Genomic DNA, 17609 nt, shown 5'->3' with positions numbered 1-17609 from the left:
GGGACTTGCCAAGACTAGGACTACAAATGAATGTTTAGCTTAGCCTTGGCCAGAAACCAGTTTCTTAATCAGTCATATTGAATGAAGCTGTAGCTTTGAATTAATGGTCAACAAGCATTTATTAAGCATTTCCTATATGTTGCGCAGGGCTGTCCAAAAAGCACCAGGTCTGCAGTCAGGAGTTCAAATCTGGCCTCAGACACTTAGGAGCTATGCAACCTGGGCAGCTGCTTAACCCACTCAGTCCATCTGTAAGTGATGTGGAGAAGGCAATAGCAAACTACTCTACTATCTTTGCCAAGGAAATCTCAAACAAGGTCACATAGAATCAGATGGGACAACAACGAGTGAATAATAACATATATTAGGTGTTAAATTCCAAGGAACCAAGAAACTCCCCTTCTCTAAAAAACACTTAGTCCCTGCTCTTGATAATCACACAAGGGATGTGCTGAATCAGGAAGCAGATGGAAGGCCACTAACTCCTTCCAGTCACTAGATATTAAAATCAAAGAACATTAGAGCTAGGAAAGACCCTAGAGAATAGACTGATAGAAGTGGAAGGGACTTCTGTGATTCCCTAGTCCAATTGATGCTTTTTAATTTATTTTGTATTTTATTATTTGTTATTTTTTTTTGAGGCAAATAGGGGGTTAGTATCACACAGCTAATAAGTATCTGAAATCACATTTGAACTCGGATCCTCCTGAGGGTTGGTGCTCTATTGCTGCACCACCTAGCAGCCCCTCAACTGATGTTTTTTTGAAGATGAAAAGAAAAAAGCTAGTTGGGGGAGAGGCAAGAGCAGAATCAAGATCTTAAAGATTCTTTTCTCCATCTCAGGCTGCCTCCATACAACTTTTGTTTCTATTCCTTTGTGAGATAAGAACAAAAAGCTGACAAGAAGCATCCTTATGGTAACCAAATAATGAGTCTGCCAAATGACAGGAGACAGAAGTGCCTGGAGACAGCTGCTGAGTTATTTTCTCATAACCTCCTTTCCATATTTGGAACTAGGCTTCTTCCACCTCCACAATTAGTCAATGTGAGGAAAAAACAACAACAATACATTATGTGCCAAAGACCCAGAATCAGGACAAAGGATTCTGGGGAAGCAGTACACAGAATGTTCCCGACCCCAGTGCATTTTAGTCACTGTCTCCTCAAACCCTGAAAGCATGACAGTTAACAGAAGCAAGGACAAGGTCCTGAAGCAGCTCCTGGAATCTTAGAAGCATTGAGTTTTAAAGCCTGAGGCAGAATCTTAGAATTACAGACTTTCAGAGTTGAAAAGGACCTTGTGGATCCTGGGACCATCACAAAATGATAGATTTCAAACTAGAAGGGACTTACAATTCTCTTATCTTGCAGATAGGTAAACTGAGACTCAGAGAACTTAGGGAATTTTCCCAAAGTCACATTAAAGGTCATTTAACTCCAGTGTCCCAACAAAATTTAATTCTTATCCACAGAATAGGGCTTTAGAGACAGAGAATTTTAGAATTGGAGAGAATCCTGGTGGTCATCTTGTTAAACCTTTTATGCTATTCAGAAATCCTTTCTACAATTTACCTCACTGATGGTCATCCAGTGCACTTGAGTGCCTCTAGTGATGGGGAACTTGCTACCAAACTTGAATAATATTATCTAGCATGTATATAGCACTTTAAGGTTTACAAAATGCTTTACAAATATTATCTCATTTAATCTTCACAACAATCTTGGGAGGTAGTTTCTATTATCTTCATTTTATAGATTAGGAAACAAGTTAATGACTTGCCTAGGGTCACACAGAGGATAAATATCTAAGGTGGGATTAGAACATAAGTAAGTTTTCCCCAGCATTTTATCCACTGAATCACCTCGCTGCCCCTCAAGTCAATTCATTTCTGGTCAAATCATGGCATGGCCCTTCTCCTTACCAACGCCAACCATTCTACTTATGTTTTTGATAATTTAGATACCTGGAGCAGCTAGATGGGACAATGGATGGGAGCACCAACCTGGAAGTCAGGAGGACCTGAGTTTAAATTCAGCCTCAGACACTTAATACTTGCTGGCTGTGTGACTCTGGGCAAGTCACTTAGGGTAATTCCTCAGGGATTCCCTCAGGGAAAAAAAGAAGAAAAAAAAATAATTTTAGATCCCTTTCACTCCCATCTCCTGAAACAATATGCCTCTTTAATTTCCCTACCTATTTTAATCTCCAGTCTCCATTTATTTGCTCTTTGCCTCCAAATAAGGCCAGTCTCCCATCCTTAAAAAAACAAAAACAAAAACAAAAAAACAAAAAAACCTTCATGTGACTTACTCTGTTCCTAAATTATCATTCCATATCTCTCCTTTCTTTTATAGCCAACCTTTATAAAAAGCCCTCTAAATTCATCATCTACATTTTTTCCCTCCCTTCCTCCCACCCCCTGCCCTAGACGACAAGTGATCCAATATATGTTAAACATGTTCAATTCTTCTATACATATTTCCCACAAATATCATGCTGCACAAGAAAAATGGGGTTTTTCTTATGTTCTTGCATGAAACCTGCTTTCCTGTAACTTCTAACCGAATGGTTTTGGTTCAACCCTCTGCTTAGTGGTGAGATTCTATTGTTGAAGGAACTCCAAAAGTGTTAGAAATTCAAAATATCATAGCCTGAATGGACCTTGAAACATCAAAAGTCAGAGCTGGAAAATCCATATCATGGAATGTTAGAGCTGTTAGGGATTTTGGAGATCATTTAGTTTAAACCCTCATTTTATAAATGAAGCAACTGAGGACCAGAGACATTCCATGACTTGCTGAGGAACATACTGACAACAGTATGCTAAGACAACAGCTCTTTTTAGGAGACCTGCCATTAAAGGACTTCTTTTAATTATAATACATTTCCAGTCAACCATCATCCTCCCTCATGAAATATCAGCTCCTTGAAGGTGGGGAACATTTAGTGTTAAATTTTATTTTTTCAGTTAGCAAAGATTTATTTTCTTTTCTCCTTTTTCTTTCCCCACTAAAAAGAGAGACAGAGAGAAAAGAAAAACAAAATTCTCGTAAAAATATTCATAGTCAAGCAAAACAAATATGTGTTTGACAGTAGTACAGAAGGTTAAGCATGTGACCTAGCTGCAAGAAGATTCAAATCTTACCTTAGACAACTTACTAGTTGTATGACCCTGGACAAGTCATGTCCTTGATGTGCCTCAGTTTCCTCACCTGTAGAATGGAGATAATAATAGTACCCACCTCTCAGGGTTATTGTGAAGATCAAATGAGATAATAGTGGTGAAGCTTTTAGCACAATGCCTGGAACACAGAAAGTGGTATAGAAATGTTAGCTATTATTACCATGTGGATTTTCTTTACATCCCATCCTCACACAGTGTCTGGCCCAGAGTAGGAATTCAATAAATGTTTGTTGGGTTGAATTTATGGGATTTTACATTTGGAGCTGAAAAGGGCCTTGAATTGAATTGCACTGAACTAAACTGAATTGAATTGAATTGAACTGGAAGGAATGAGTGGGTGGGAAATATTGGGGAGTGGCGAGAGTAATTGCAAAATTTATCAGAGAATGAGGTAACTCGGGTTTCTCACCACATCCTTTGCTCAAATCTAAGCTTGTCTTGGGGATGATCAGACTGCTGCTGCTCACACATTTACCCTAACCTTTCCCTCTCTGTCTCCTTTTTAAAAATGCAGCCCACATCCTTCCCTCAGCTGCTCAGACACAGAAGTTCCACGCCACACAGACTCCATTATGCTGCAATTGTTTGGCAGCCAACAGGAGAAACGTGGGGAGCATTTCTCTCCAGTCTGAAGGGCTTCCCTCTCCTGCCACCCCCAATACCCCTGAGGTATTCCTGGAGACAAACCATTTGTGCTGAGCAGATTCATCCCTTGTCTAGCCAAGGGCTGTGTAGGCATGTCTCTTGGCCCAGATGGTCCACTCTGACTACAGAGCCAGGTGTGATCTGGGAAATCACTCATGGAAGTGATTCACCTTAAATAGATGTTAGTAAAAATATTTTCCCTAAGTTAAATCAAACTTCCTCCAATTATGGAGATATTGCTATCGGAACAAATTGTGGTATACGATTATAATGAAATATTATTGTAGAATAAGAACTGATAAGGGGATGATTTCAGAAAGATCTGGGAAGACTTACATGAACTGATGCAAAGTGAAGTGAGCAGAACCAGAAGAACAAAGTGGTCAGTAACAGCAATATTGTTAAGAATGATTAATGGTGAAAGATTTAACTGCTCTGATCCATATAATGATCCACAACAATGTCATGAGTCATGATGAAAAATGCTATCTACTTCCCAGAGACAGACCTGATCAACTCTGAGAGTAAATTAAAGCATATTTTTTCATCTTTTCCTGTTTCTTGCCTTTGGGGGGGGGCAATGTGGCTAATTTAGAAATAGGTTTTATGTGATTTTTACATGTATAATGGGTATCATATTGCTTGCCTTCTCAATGGGTGGGAGAGAGGCAGCGGGGAGGGAATAAATTGGAACTTAAAATTTAAAAGTTGATGTTAAAAATATCATTACACTGGTGGTGTTAAGAAACTTGGGTTTCAAGCAGAACCAAGAACATATTAACAAAAGAATGTGCGATGATCAACTATGAAAGGCTTGGTTCTTCTCAGTGGTTCAGTGATCTGAAGCAATTCCTATAGACTTTGGATAGAAAATGTCATTGGCATCTAGAAAAAGATCTAAGGAAATTGAATGTAAATCAACACATGCTCTGTTCACTTTTTTTTCTCTCTCTCATGGTTTTTCTCTTTTGCTCTGATTTTTCTCTCCCGACATGATTTACCTTTTTTTTTGGGGGGGGGGGGCTGAGGCAATTGGGTTAAATGACTTGCCCAGGGTTACACAGCCAGAAAGTTTTAAGTGTCTGAGAAGAGATTTGAACTCAGGTCCTCCTGACTTCAGGGCTGGTGCTCTATCCATGGAGCCACCTAGCTGCCCCCCAACATAATTTAGAAATCAATATGTATTAAAAATAAATAAACTTACTACAATTAAAAAAGGAAAAAAAGAAATTTGGGTTTCAAATCTCACTCTGATGCTTCCTATTTGTGTGATATATATAACCTCTTGAAACCTTAGTTTCTCCATATGTAAAAAGGGGGTAATGATGCTTGCATGATCTATGTGAGGGTTGTTACCAGGAGAGTATTTTGTAAACTAAAAAGTCTTATGTAAGTGGGAGTTACTATTATCTGTTGAAACCACCCTTTAAATTGTTGAAATCAGCCTTTAAAACACATATGTTTGAAATCCTCATTTCACCTCGGCTGTACTCAGCTTACCTTTGGTGGAGTTAGACAACGTTTTTCTCACCACATTAGTGGTAATGAGATGGTTTCAGGTCATTTTTTCATTCATCAGTTTAATTGAGAACAGCTGTGAGTGAAGGCGTGGAGATGACAGTATGAATAAGCAAAGGCAAGATTGAGCAGGTGACTAGAACACAAACATGCTTCCATCTCAACGTTTGTTCATTAGACTCCATGGAGGAGAGAAATGGACCAGACCACTGCTTTCATCCTGTTCAATCCAATCCTATAAGCCTACATAGCAAGGCAACTATCTAGCATGTGTCAGTTATGCCCTTGATGCCTCTGGGAAACTCTACATCATTTACTCACAGGCTCGTCAATCTATGTCCCTCACTGGAGGAACTTCACACCAGGAATTGACCACAAAAAATGAAATTGCCCTTTTTTGCACCATGCTAGGTCCTGAGAATACTCAAAAGTCCCAAAGGGTTGGAGAACTTTCTGTGATTTAGTTTTTCCCAAAGATGTCAATTTTAATATATCCATGAATTATTATTGTCATGAATCCATCCCCTTAATATTATCTCTATAGCAAAATTATACATAAAGAGCAATACAGTGCTATACATTGAGAATACAAAGACAACTTAAAAAAACCTGTCCTCAAGGAGCTTACATTTTCTTGGGGGAATACAACATATGAATAGATAAGTATACATATATGTATGTGTATATACATACTTATGTGCACATGTAGACCTGTATATACACATATATACCTATAATGCCCAAATACTCATATTTATATACTTCTCTTTCTACAGAAACTTATATTCCTATATATATATATATATATATCAATACAGATATATCTAAACATACATATATATGCAGATCTTATAGTCAAATGGGAGAAACAAGAAAGTGTAATACAAGTAAATGCATATTAAAAGCCATAAGAGAGAGCTAAAAACTATGATTGGGGGAATGGGAAAAGAAAAAAATCATTTCTGGCTTCTGGACATCAGGGAAGGTCTCATGGAAAACATATCATTTCATCTAGTCCTTGAAAGACTGGATAAAGAGAGCTGGTTGAGTGGAATTAGGGGTTAGGGAGTCTTTCCCAAATGAAGGGAACAATATGACCAAAAATATAGGGGTAAGAAAATCCAGGAGCTTTGTGAGATATCAAATAGTTCCAGAGCAGAGGGTATATATGCCTCTAGAGTAGTAGAAGGGAAGACTGGAAAGGTTGGGAGCAAATTACAGAGTGCCTTGTTTGTCCAGATAATTAGGGATTACTAATGTAGTAATTGAAAACTGCATTAATAGAAGCATAGCTTTGGAAACCCCATGCTGAGTCGAAAGCACTGGATGAAATCCCAGTGAAGTTCCCAAAGGTCAGTGGTAGCAATGCAGTGAGGATGCAGCATGTGTTAGTGAAAAATGGACAAGAAATCAAAAATTCTGGGTTTCAGCATTAGTTATGTCCCTAATTTGATGCATGACTTTGGGAAATAACTTAAATTCTCTCACTTTCAGCTTCCTTTCTATAAAATGCAATGGTTAAAATAGATGCTGTTTAAGGGTCTCTTTGGCTTTGCCATTCAGTGATCCTTTTGGGAAGGATACATTGGCATGTAATGCAAAAGACCTTTCCCTACTCAAAAGATGGAAAAATCTTTAGATGAATTTCTGGCCATTTATTTAGATGAATCTCACTGCCAGAGCAGAGTAGAAAGATTTGGGGACTGGTAGATACTCTACAGAAAATAGAAAATCAGAGACCTTCAGAGATTTGGGTTCAACTGAACCCAAATGAATCATTGTCATAGGAAGATGCCTTCATGATTAGAGAACTATTAAGTTGCAATTAATACTCATACCTTGACTCTCTCCAGATGAATCTTCCTGACTCCAGGTGCAGCACTCTATCTACTGTGTCATTTACCTACCTCCTCATCTTATTAATAACTGCATTCTAGGTGCTCTAGCAGTTGAGATAAGTTAGTGGAGTGGAAGTTAGACTTCCAAAGATTGAGGAGAGAATGGTGAGGAAAGGAAAATAAGCAACCAATATAGATGGTTTTCCTAAAGATGTTTGTTACTGATTGGGAGAGCAAATGCCCATTCATCTGGGAATGATGAAACCAATTGTAATTTATAAGTTCAATAGAATACTACTATATCATAAGAAATAATGAATATGAAGTATTTAGAGGAACAAAAAAAGACTTATATGAATCGGTGCAAAGTGAAATAAGAAAAATCAAGAAAACAATATAGATAATAATCATATCAATGTAAATAGAAGGAATGATAATCTCCTCCCCCCAAAAAAAAACAGAATGATGGAATGATAGGCTAAGATTTGCGGGTATCAAAATGGATAGAGTAGAAGTATCAAAGGAAGTCTTTTTATGGATTAAGAATACATAAATAAGCATGCTTATAGATAAATGGAAAGATTCAGTGTGGGAAAATATTTTCAATAAAGAAGAGAGGATCATTACTGGAGAAGAACCTTAGAATTCATCAGAAGGCAAAAGGTCAAGGATTCAGGGAAAGAGATTAATTTTATCAAAAAATAGGGATACATTTTCAGCTGTGACAGAACAGTAAGAGAGAATAAGTGAATGAAGTGGATAAAGATAAAGATGATGAAGAAGAAAAACCTGTTGGAGTAAGATAATAGTTTTTGAGCTAGGAGTTTAGTCCAAAATAAAGAGCTATAGGGAATCATCTTCATTTTGTTTAAGCACTGCATGGACTCCTCCTCCTCCTGCTTCTTCTCCACTTCCTCCTCCTCTTCCTCCTCCTCCTCCAGATTATCGTATATATAGTTATATATATTATGGTTTTATATATATAGTTATCTTCTTATGTATTGCATCCCCCAGTAGGATATAAATGATTTGAGAATAGGTCAATAGGTGCTTTTTCATTTTTGTCCATGTAGACACAATATCTTTCACATAACAGGAATATAAATGCTTTTTAAAATTGAACCAGAGCTGTCCATGGTATTTATCTCTTTTTATTATATACTATCAAGCTGCTATAGGAGTCTTTTTACTACAGTATCCAAAGTTAAATGACACCTGTCCAGATGTTATGGGAAAGAAGTTTATATAGGCATGGACTTATTTCCAGAACTAAATGCTACAATAATCTCTTCTAGTTTGATTCTGTGGTTCCAAGTTGCTGTCTAGATGTCTAAGGTCGCCTGAAATGGAATTTCTGTGACAGAATATTAGGGTGAATAACTCATATTTCTCTTTTTTGTTTATAATCTTTTGTTTTTATATTATTTTTACTCTCAACCCCTGCCCTCCATAACAGAAGACAAAAAAGGCAGGGGAAAGCAGTTTGCTTTTCCCAATCCATTGATTAATAATAAACTAAGTATAACATTATATGCAATACTCTGTGCCCACAGAACTCCACCTGTGCAAAGAATGGAGGGAAATACATTTTCTCATCACTTATTTAGAGCCAAGACTAGTCATTATAATTATACAGCATTCAGAGGTGGGCCTTTTGGTTATTGTTCCTTCTATTTACATTAATATAATAATTGTTCATATTGCTTACCTGATTTGGCTTGCTTCACTTTGCACAGGTTCATATGGGTCTTTTCAGGTTCCTCACAGGTTCGTATTCATTAATTCTTATGGTATAGCAGTATTCCATTAAATTCACATGTAACAATTTGTTTCATTATTCCCAGATGAGTGGGAATCTGCTCCTCTCTTTCCAGTTTTTTGCTATCACAAAAGATGTTGCTATAAATATTTTGGTAGAAATGATAGCACATACTTTCTGTCTTTGACTGACTTAGGGGATAATGATGGAAGCTTCGGGTCAGTGTCTGGCTCTGATATCTAATAAATGTCAGTGTTTAATAAGAGCTTGTTGATTGCATCATTCTAAATTGTTTTCAGAATGTTTGGTCCAATTCATGGTTCAATCAAAAGTGGATTTGTGTGCCTATACTTGATTTCCATAGTCTTTCCATAACTAACTGTTTTCAATTTTTGTCATCTTGACAATTTGTGCTGGTTGTGCAATTGTCAGCATTATTTTGAATTTACGTTTCTCTTATTAATGATTTGGAGCAATCTTTCATATGGTTGTTAATACTTTACAATTTTTATTTTGAGAACCTGTTGTACATATCTTTTGACTATCCATTGATATATTTGTTAGTTTTCTAAATATATTGGATTTATGACCCTTATTAGAGATATTTGATGAAAAGATTTTCTTTCTCAATTAACTACTTTCCTTTTTATCCAAATTGCATTGATTTTTGTTAGTGCAAATTCCCTCCACCCAATTTTATGAAATTGAAACAAAATTTTTTGTGATCACCTGTCTCATTTAAGATCTCTTCCCTTAGTCATAAGAGATCACACTTTCTATAACACATTATAAAACACTTTCCTCATAATAATGCTGTAAAATAAGAAGTACTAATATTATTACCATTAATTAACAGAGGAGGAAACTGAGGCTTAAGGAAATTAAGTAACTTGCCTACTCATGGTTTTGTGGGTAAGTAGAAGTATGATACAAGATAAGTTGACTTCAGCTTTTGTCTCCTAGACCAGTGCTTTTTCCAGAATACTATACTACATCCATAACCAGATAGGTTCATTGTGGCCTTTTTCTTCTTGAGACCCCACAGGGAAAGGGCCCAATATTGGACACTAAGTGAGGAAGCAAGATGTAATGGAAAAAATCACTGAACTTAAGAGTCCTCAAAAAAAAATTTGAGTTGAGTTCTATTTCTATATGGATAAAGTGGGAATAATAATATATATTTTTTCTCTTCACCTCACATCTGTAAAATGATGGGGTGAAATTGACCAGTCCCTAAGATCTCTTCCAGTTCTATTATAAAGTACCTTCTCAACCATAAAGTTCTACAAAATTAAGCTATTATTTTCATTGTTATTATTATTTTTTTTTTGCTGAAGTAATTGGGGTTAAGTGACTTGCCCAGGGTCACACAGCTAGGCAGTGTTAAGTGTTTGAAGTCAGATTTGAACTCAGGTCCTCCTGATGTTAGTGCTGGTACTCTATCTACTGCACCACCTAGATGCCCTGTTTTCATTGTTATTGAGTTTAAATATTATTTTCCCTTTTCAAGACAATTTAACTCCATCTTGTTTCATTAATGACCTTTAGCGGGTTCCATTTTCCTTAAACACATCCTCTCCCTCTATTTTTCTCCTGGGCCTAGGGCACTTCCCCCAAAAATGTTACAGGAGATGAGAGAGTAGATTTCAGTACAAAAACCACCTAATTGTAAGTTAATCATATGATAATAATAACAGTAGAATATTTGAATCCAACCAAGGGATCTTACAGAGAAGTCTTTCCTTTGAGCAAACAAAGCAAGACATATCAAGCTTAGCATTTTTCCTCACTTGGGGAAACTGCTCTGATGATAAACAGTAATAAGACTGAAACCATGAGACTGAACAGTACATTAATATTTTAAGTACCTACTATGTGCCAGACATTGTGCTAAGTGCTGAAAAATGAAAAAAAAAAATGGGGGGGCAAAAACAGTATCTTCTCTCGAGGAGGTCACAGACTACTACCATGCAAATGGTTATGTACAAATAAGCTTCTTATATGATGAATTAGAGCTAATCATAGAGGAAAGGAACTAGCAATAAAAGGGATCAAGAAAGGCTTCTTGTAAAAGGTAGGATTTTAACCGGATCTTGAAGGAAACCAGGGAAAACAGGAAAGCAGAAGGTAGTGAGGAGAAAGTAGAGCATTTCAGGCATGAGGGATAGACAGTTTTTGGTAGTCATAATGAGGAGTCGTGCTTCATAGGAGCTAAGTTATACAGTCTTTTTTGTCTATCCCAAGTCTGCCATTTGCCATATATATTCATGCAGGAAGTTAAGATCAGTTGTGGTGGTCCCATATCTAGTTAAATGAACTACATAGAGAAAGGCAGACAAGTAGACAGAGATAGAGAGGCAGAGACACACAGTGTGTGTGTGTGTGTGTGTGTGTGTGTGTATGTGAAGGGGTTAGGGGAGTAATTGTTATATGGGATGTGGGTCAGAAAGTATTTATGTGATCAAGGAGTTGGGAATAAGGGGTACAGTTTCCTAGAATGCAGAGAATTAAGAACCAATAGATCCCAATGAAAACCTGTACCCAGATAAATTATAGCATGAGTAAAAACTAAAGAGCTATAAATTTCCTCCCTTCTGTTCCTAGTGTACACTGTTTTTTCTTGTGTTCAGATTGAAAAATGATCATGCCTACTTCCTGGGGCTCCTGGCCATTAGAGTCAAATGTGGTTCTCTTATTTCATGGGCCAAGAGCCTCTGAAAAGCAAGCTCTGGGCCCCCAGAAGTGGCTTTGGAAGGCTCTCTGGCTCCTTGGATTTATGGAGATGAGGCTTGACACTTTCCCAACATTAATATAACTGACTTAAAGAGATTCACCATGAAATAGTCCATCTGCTCTCATCTTTGAGGCATTGAATAGAAATGAGCCATGATGATTAAACTGAACGAACATCTAATTAAATCCAGCCTGTGCCTTGTTTTAAGAGCATCCTGAAATGGACTGGGGGCGTATAATGTTACATGGGAACAGCTGGTATCCTTAAGGGGAAGGCTATGGGTCCAAGCCCATGAGCCATCTCTGGGAGATGTCATAAAGGAGGAGTCATAGGAGTATAAACTCAGAATGTTAGAGCTAGAAGGGACCTTAGAATATGGAGTGCTAGAGCAAAGAACAGAATGTCAGAGCTGGAAGGAACTTGAAACATGGAATTTTGAAGCAAAAAACAGAATATTAGAGCTAGAAAGGCTCTTAGAGATCTGTTCATCTAATGCACTTATTTCACAGATGAACACACTGAGGTCCCAAAAGAAGAATGATTTGTCAAGTTTACACAACAGTGAAGTTGAAATAAGAATCTCCTAACTACCAGTCCAGTGCTGTTAACACAATACCCACAAACCTTGAAAACTGTATTATGCTGCACAAAGATGATGGGTTATAATAATCATGATAATAAGCTCAGGGATAGGCAGATGCATAGTAGGTGCTCTGTAGTACTTATTAATTGATTGGCTAAAAGCAATTGTTGAAACTGCTGGAAGGACATGGGGAAAGGGAAGCTCCACAGATCTGCTAGTGAGATAAATAGGTACTTTCTCAGTGGAATGTGCTATCCCAGCTGTTAAGTTTCTTTCTGAAAAAATAATAAAGTTCATCTGGAAGAACAAAAGGTCAAGAATTACAAGGGAATTAATGAAAAAAGAAAAACAAATGAAGGTAGCCTAGCTATAACAGTCCTAAAACTATATTGTAAAGCAGCAGTTACCAAAACCATTTGATACTGGCTAAGAAATAGAGTAGTCAATCAGTGGAATAGGTTAGGTTTACAGGGCAAAATAGTCAATGACTACAATAATCTAGTATTTGACAAACTCAAAAACCCCAGCTTTTGGGGTAAGAACTCACTATTTGACAAAAACTGCTGGGAAAATTGGAAACTAGTATGGTAGAAACTAGGCATTGACCCAACCTAATACCATATACCAAGATAAGGTCAAAATGGGCTCATGATTTAGAAATAAAAGAGTGATATTATAAGCAAATGGGAAGAATAAAAGATTTACCTCTCAAATCTGTGGAGAAGGAAAGAATTTGTGGCCAAAGAAGAACTGGAATACATTATTGAATACAAAATAGATAATTTTAACTATATTAAATTAAAAAGTTTTTGTACAAACAAAACCAATGCAGACAAGATTAGAAGGGAAACAATAAACTGGGAAAACATTTTTACATCCAAAGAATCTGATAAAGGCCTCATTTCTAAAATATATAAAGAATTGACTCAAATTTATAGAAGTTCAAGCCATTATCCAGTTGATAAATGGTCAAAGGATATGAACAGACAATTTTCAGATAAATTGAAACTATTGGTAGCCACATGAAAAGGTGTTCCAAATCACTATTGATCAGAGAAATGCAAATTAAGACAACTCTGAGATACCACTACATACCTGTCAGATTAGCTAAGATGACAGGAAAAGATAATGCTGAATACTGGAGGGGATGTAAGAAAACTGGGACACTGATACATTGTTGGTGGAACTGTGGAGAACAATTTGGAACTATGCTCAAATCAAACTGTGCATATCCTTTGACCCAGCAGTGTTTCTACTGGGATTATATCCCAAAAAGATCATAAAGGAGGGAAAGGGACCCATATGTACACAAATGTTTGTGGCAGCCCTCTTTGTAGTAGTTAGAAACTGGAAACTGAATGAATGCCCCTCAGTTAGAGAATGGCTGAATAAGTTATGGGATATGAATGTTATGGAATATTATTGTTCTATAAGAAATGACCAGCAAGGTGATTTCAGAGAAGCCTGGAGAGACTTACATGAACTGATGCTAAGTGAGGTGAGCAGAATCAGATTATCATTGTATACAGCTATAGCAAGATTATATGATGATCAATTCTGATGGACGTGGCTCTTCTTTCTCAAGAATAAGATGATTGATGCCAATTCCAATGATCTTATGATGATGAGAGCCATCTGCACCCAGAGAAAGGACTGTGGGAACTGAGTGTGGATCACAACATAGTAGTTTTATTTTTTTGTTGTTTACTTGCATTTTGTTTTCTTTCTCATTTTTTCCCCTTTTTGATCTGATATTTCTTGTGCAGCACGATAGTGCACATGTTTAACATATATTGGATTACTTACCAACTAGGGGAGAGGATGGGGGGAAGAGAAGGAAAAAATTTGGAACACAAGGTTTTGCAAGGATGAATTTCAAAAATTATCCAGGCATATGTTTTTAAAATAAAAATAAGAAGATGAAAAAATAAATATAGAAAAAGATTCTTTCTGGTCAGGATCATAATGGAATGGATAGGGCTTTGACTAAAGATGCTGAATTATAAGGCATGGAAAGTACTTGTAGCCCTTCAGTAACTTAGAAATAACTAAGATGTATACCTAGTTAGAAAGAATAATTAATTAAACAGGAAGCTTTCAGATGTCATGTTTGAATAAACGCTTCCTCCATGATGTCCCTGGATCAGTTTTCCCAATATGGAACTATATTTCTCTATATCTCTAGTAAAAATGGAGTTATGTGTCACTCAATTCTGGCTTAGTTTGTGATACTTGCTTTGGAATGGTTTTCTTGCTGGTGGTGCAAGATGGCAGTAACAGTTTCTGCCAAATATCTACTTCATTCTTAAAAGAGGCAGAGCTATGCCTTCCCAGACAACTGGGATGTCACAGACTGGGTAGCTCACATGCACTTGCACTGAGGTTTTGAAGAGATGGTTATATATTTTTGAAGAACTGTTGAATGAAAGAAATGTTCTGCTTAGCCACAGAGAGTAGAATGAGGACTGAGGAGAAGCAGATTGAGCCTAAATAAAAGGAAAAAGTTCCTGTGAGTAAGAGCTATGCCAAAATAGAGCAGGCTGCAGCAAGAGATAGTAAGATTTCCATCCCTGGAAGTCTGAGTAGAAATTAGTGGCCATTTATCAGAAAGATTGTAGAGATCTTTCCTTCTAACTCAATCAAACAAGTATTTATTAAATACTTACCATGTCCCATGCAATGTGCTAAGTTCTGGGGATATAAACAAAGGGAAAAAAAATTCCTTCCCTCTAGGAGTTTATATTCTAAAGGGGAAAACAACATGTAGAAAAAAATAGGTACACTGAAAGTGCAGAATAAATGGAAGGTAACTAACCTTAGAGGGAAAAGCTCTAGCAATTCTACTGTTTAATTCTACATTTCTTTTAAAAGAATAGGGAATGATTGATTAAATTACTACTAGATAAGGAAGTACTAGCTAACTCTTTTTGCCTTAGGTCTAGGCTGTCTCCTTTCTCTTGAAGAATATTTTAATCAGACACAGAAATGATATAGCCCCAGACTAAGGAGCTTAAAAAGAGACTCCTCCTAATAAGCATCAACCAGATCAGTAACTGACAATTTTAGTGTCTGAGGCAGTGTAGCCATCAGGAAAGTAGCTTGAAATAATGTGCCTTTCTCTTTTCAACAATGAGGTAATTTAGGGCAATTCCAATAGACTTGTAATGGAGAGATCTGTCTGCATGCAGAGACAGGACTATGGGGACTGAATGTGTATCACAACAAAGTATTTTCACCTTTTTTTGTCGTTCTTTGCTTGCTTGTTTTTTCCTTTCTCATTTTTTCCCCCTTTGAGCTGATTTTTCTTGTGCAGCATAACAAATATGGAATTATAGTTGGAAAAATTGCACATGCAGCAACTTAACTGTATACATATGCATACATACATGCAAACATATATTGGATTACCTGCCATCCAGGGGAGGGAGTGGGGGGAAGGAGGGGAAAATTTGGAAAAGAAGGTTTTGCAAGGGTCAATGTTGAAAAGTTACCCATACATATGTTTTGTAAATAAAAAGCTTTAATAAAATTTTTAAAAAAGAAAAATCGCACATGTTTAACTTGTATTGGATTACTTGCTGTCTAGGGAAGAGGGAGAGGGAAGAGAGGGAGAAAAATTTGTAACACAAGATTTTTCAAGAGTGAATGTGGAAAACTATCTTTGATGTATTTTTAAAAATAAAAAGCTAATGTTTTCTTTAAAAAAAAAAAAAAGAAAGAAAGCTATCACAAGGTCGAGGGGGGGGGGGAAGAGGAAGGGAATGAAGAAAAGGTAAATGATTTCTGAGGAAAGAAAACATCTGATAGCTTCCTGTTTTAACTAATGCTTCACTTCAACTAAGTGCTAAACTTTATGGTTTCTATTGCTGAAGAATCACAAATGCTGTCAGCATCTTCTCAAGTTCAGCACCCTGAAGCAAAGGCCCAGTCACCTATTGCTTTATGTCCCAAGTTAAAGAGTTATCAATGGGCCTTGGGCTGGAGCAACTCCAATGGGCTGGTCATGTTTGAATCCCAGACTTAACCTTACCTAAAAGACTACTTTATGCAAGTATCCACCTGATGGTCAGAAGAAGTGATACAAAGACACACCTAAGGTCTCTCAGAAGAACTTTTGAATTGATTGTGTGACATGGGAGACACGGCACAGGACTGCCCAGCATGGCGTGCCCTCATCAGAGAAGGTCCTGTGCTCTATCAGCAACGCAGAATTGAATTAGCCCAAAAGAAACATGAGATATGCAAATTTAAAGAATCTGCCCCAAATGTCCATGTAAACTATTTGTGCCCAACCTGTAGTAGAACACTCACAGCTTGTGTTGGTCTTTCAGCCACAGTCAGATGCACTATAACTTGATTCTAATATGGTGATGTCAACAGGGGTAGAACTACCAGCCCTGTGCCAAGAAAGATCTCTTTCTCCTTAATAACTTGCTTTGTATCCAAAGGCTTCAAACATAAGGACAGGGCTGGCCAAAGTATTTATGAGAAATAATATTAAATCTGACAAATGTGCTCTTTAACAGAATAAATGTAAGAAAACACAACCAGAAATAAGACTGGGGGGAGGGAGAGGAGGTAGGAGAGGGCCTGCCCTTTGTTCTCTGCAGGCTAGTTTTTCTCCCCAATTTTAGTATGGGGTGAGTCCCCCATGATAAAGCACACAGATAGTAACACAAGTCAAACTAGAACAAGCCTTATAGTTTGTCAGTCCAAAAGGAGGTCATCTCTCATAGTCTGACAGAAGAGAATGGCAGATGTGATGGATAACTAACAGCTCTAACTAATTCTCTTTCTTTGAGATTCTCCAAACTCCTATTATAAATGTGGGTGAAAAGCTGCACCCCGATTAGAGGGCTATTCTTGGGATAATTTCTTTTCAAATTGAAAAAACTATCAATCTCAGAGGGTTTTGTGGCCTGCCCACCTCTTGCCAAGAAGCAGTACATTTAAAAGCAGCAGAGTTGGACATGAATCCCAATGCTTATTATCTATGTGAGTTTGAGAACTACTTCCTATTTCTGGGTTTCTATTTTCCCATCTGAAAATGAGGATATAGGACTATCAGATGATCTTTCTTCTCCCTCCCTCTCTCTTTCCCTTCCTCCTTCCCTTTCTCTCTTCCTTCTCTTTCTCACTACTCTCTTTTCCTTCCTTCTTCTTTCCTTCTTCCTTCACTTTCTTGCTTCTTCTCTCCTTTCCTTCCTTCCTCTTTCCCTCCCTCCCTCCCTCCTTCTTGCTTTTCCTTCCTTCCTTTCTTCCTGTTTTATCAATGCTTTTTTAATATCACTGTCATTTCCCAATAATATTCTACCCATAAAACTTGCCCTATAAAAAAAGACTTCAT

The sequence above is a fragment of the Sarcophilus harrisii genome, chromosome 2 (genome assembly GCF_902635505.1).
Source record: "Sarcophilus harrisii chromosome 2, mSarHar1.11, whole genome shotgun sequence".
In the NCBI taxonomy this organism is placed as follows: Eukaryota; Metazoa; Chordata; class Mammalia; order Dasyuromorphia; family Dasyuridae; genus Sarcophilus; species Sarcophilus harrisii.
This window is presented reverse-complemented; position numbering follows the sequence as displayed.